The following is a 3,765-nucleotide window of genomic DNA, read 5'->3' on the forward strand; positions in this document are numbered from 1 at the left end:
ATAGTTTCAATCTACATAAAAGATGTTAGACAGTCTTGTTTTACTTCAGTGCACATAATTTTACAATGGTAATAACACACCACAAATAGAGTAACACACCCTCAAATAAATTAGTTTAGCTGCTCTTTGATTTGTAAAGTTCTTCTATCAGCAGATAGTGTGCATATAATATATGAATTCAGAGGAGTCATTTCTTTAGTAACAATCAAGCATTTATTTACATCAAATGAGGCAGTTATAATCAGTGATGATGAAAAAACTGTAGGATTCACTGGATCCATATAAAAAATTGTGAGACACAACATAGATATATGTTTGCAAGACTAAATGCCCTGTCCAGTTGTTTTAGTCAGTACAGGTATCTAGCCTATAGGAGCTTTGTGAGCTGGTGCTTCCTTGGTTGCAGAATCTGGGTCGTCATTCCAGCCTGCGTGGTCCTACGCATCAGTGCCGAGTTTCCTGACGCCACAGGCCGGTATGTGGGTTTTAGACTGGCCCATGATAGAACCGGGACACAGAGCTGGATATGACCTCCTCCTTCTCAGGCCGCTCGAACTGTGCAGTGAGGTCCTCTGGGATGGGGATGGCCAAAGCAGCTTCTGTGTATGGTCCCAGGTCACAAAGACTTTTTCAAATATGAGGTCCACCACATTCCCTGTTTGATAAAACACAAAAGATTTTTTTTTACATTTTTCACATTTTTTTTTTTTTTTTTTTTTTACAAAACAATGACTGAGTCTGTTTCTAAATACCTCCTGACATTTTCTTTACTGTATTTTGTTATTGATGGAACTGTCATAACATTATATGTGCAATATTTAATACAATGTGTACAAAACATTTTTTGGTTGAAAAATAAAATAATATAACACTTATAGAATGTCGCCTCAGTCTTAACTGGTGTAGCTCTGCATTCTCCCTTCATGGCTTTTGGAAATTGGACCTTGAACAGTGGTTCACCTTCTTTTGTTTGGGCTTGTGGTCGGTCAGCATTTTCATTGTAGTACATGGCAGCCAGGTGACAGATGATGACAGAAACCTTAGCCTACACACTCTCACAAGTTCTAAGTAACCACAGCTTCATTTACCTGCACATTATTCCAAGACTGATAAATGACTGTTAGGTTTATCAAAAGTAGATGCACTTCAGATGGCTACAGACCTGTACTTCTGATGTGAGGCTGAAGATCTTCAAGGATAACTGTGTGCCTGCAGTGGGTCAGTCTGGCATGCAACATCCCCTGTTGCAGGAAGCTGTATAGATGGCCTGAACAGAGGAAACAGAGGTTACACCAACATCTCCTCAAATGTGTAGTTATGGCAACAGCTGCAAACAGTGCAAGAATGATAACAGATGCTCTCAATTATGTGTAAATTGGGTTGTCAATAGCTTGTAAATGCTGCAAATAGCTCATTATATGTGCAAGATGCAAAAAATGTGTATTATAGACTATCCCCTTGGACATATCCCCTTAACTCTGCGCTTATCTAGATATTCCCTACAGGCACTGTATCTGTGAACATGATATAAACGTTAAAACGGCCGTTATAAGGCATGACTCTCAATAATAACTTTCACAGCACTAATAAACAAGCCCGGACACCTACGCTAATCAGTACAAAGCCTATTTTTAGTCCGAATTTTACCGGCTTGACTTTACAGACAGCTAAAACGCCTTTAAAATATAATACATTTAACACCGTGGCTCTTATCAATGTCACACGGCGATACCAAGCAGAAGAATTACATACAATCTGTACCCCGCTATACCCGGCTGCGCGTCGACGACGCTAAACGTTAGCCACGTTAGCTGCCATGCTAACAACACACGCAACAGGCTCTCGTGAACAAACAGTAAAGCAACATAAAATGGTAAAACTTACAGCTCCGAAGTTCAAAGTTGGGTCACAGACAGTCGGTGCTGATCCAAGCTTTATCTTGAGACTTGTAGGAAATCCTGCGTTGTCCTGGCCCTCGTTGAGAAAGCAGTCCGAGGTGAAATGGTTAGCACACACGTACAACACTTTCGGAGTTGGAGCGGGAACATTTCCATCAAAAATAAAATTAATCCACTGGGTCTTCAGATCCTCGGGCGTAGGGATTAAAAAATCTGTGTTGGTTTGTGCAGCCAACAACAAAGCAACTACTGTGTTTCGCTGTACCTTCGACATTGTTCTACCGAAAGCCGGTGTTCGCGAGGGAAGTAACGATACCGTCTGTAACACGGACTCAGAGGGCGGAACACACACCTAGCTCGGGGAGCGTCACCCACCCGGGGGGAGGGGCATCGCCCTTCTTGACGTCACCAGGGGCGAATCTCCATTTCGCTCGTTTGAGCACACATTTCTTGAAAGGTGGAGAAAGCAAAAGACGGAGAGGATGGACTTTTCTCATGTTTGGGGGGTCCGTAGACACGCCAGGGACACATACTACTGATAGAAAACCATGGAAAAGTGCATTTTGCATAATAGGTCCCCTTTAAGGACTGATATGAACATGTTGTGACTCTGCTGTTTCTGTGCTTCACCAAGTTTCTGCTGCTACAAATGAGACTTCAGAGTTTACTGTCTTTATTTAAACTTCTACATTTCTATTATAGTTTTATTCTACAACAGCTGGTTTGTAAGAATACAGAGAATCTACAGCAAAGACTGCATTTAAAATTATTCTGTGTCGAATAACTGAACGTTAAAATAACCAGTTTTTACCAGTTTTACTGTTAAAAAAAGTTTCTTTCATTTTACATTTGGCATCAGGATATTTATTAATTTACTGCATTTTTACATAATTTACAGATTATAACCTGTATTTTAATAAAAGTAATTTACTGTATTTACACTTAATGTAAAATAAATAAATAAACTGTAAATAGTAGAAACAATTTGCTGATGACGATGATAGTGATGGTGATGATGATGATGATGATGATGGTGTTACTTGTGATGAAGATTTTGTAGTTCCCAGTCTTTGTTTTCCTTCTGTTGGTCAGTTGTTTAACGAGTTGATTCACTGCATCAATACTAAAGTCCAAACCTCCACCTGCTCCACAGGAACATTCATAAACAACCAATTTACCTGCAAACATCTTCCTGAGCTCCCAGGATGCTTTGCACAGTCTCAGCTGTGACTTTTAAGTTTGGACACGAGACAAACACTGAAAATATATTATGTGTTAAAATGAAAGACACACACACACACACACATACACACACAAACACATACACACACACAAACACGTACACACACACACACAAACACGTACACATACACACACACATACACACACACACACACACACACTGGAGTTAAATAAAAGTGTGGAAATAGAAAAAGACTCAAACTTGAACTTGTTAATGACTGTGAATCTTGTTACTTCTGATCGGTTCAGACTTTTACTCCTCATTAGGGCGGAGCTATGACATCAGACACACCTGAGCTATGACATCAGACACCTGTCTGTCTGTCAGTAACTGGTTAACAAACCTGTTACTGATTTTAAAGGAGCAGGAAATCCTGTAGAGTGAAGAGGGGACTGAAAGAAATCATCATCATCATCATCATCGTGTCATAAAACAAGAGCTTTTAAACCAGACTTACTTCCTGTTTCAACGTCTCTCCACATTTGTCCAAACTTGATTTGATGAATCAGGTTTGTCACTTTTTATTTTTCAAAATAAAAGATCTCTCATTTTGACGATTGTGACTTAATATGTAGAAACTCTATCTGTTATATCTGACTCTTTGTGTGACATCATCATGACTGA

The sequence above is a fragment of the Seriola aureovittata genome, chromosome 22 (assembly GCF_021018895.1).
Source record: "Seriola aureovittata isolate HTS-2021-v1 ecotype China chromosome 22, ASM2101889v1, whole genome shotgun sequence".
NCBI lineage: Eukaryota > Metazoa > Chordata > Actinopteri > Carangiformes > Carangidae > Seriola > Seriola aureovittata.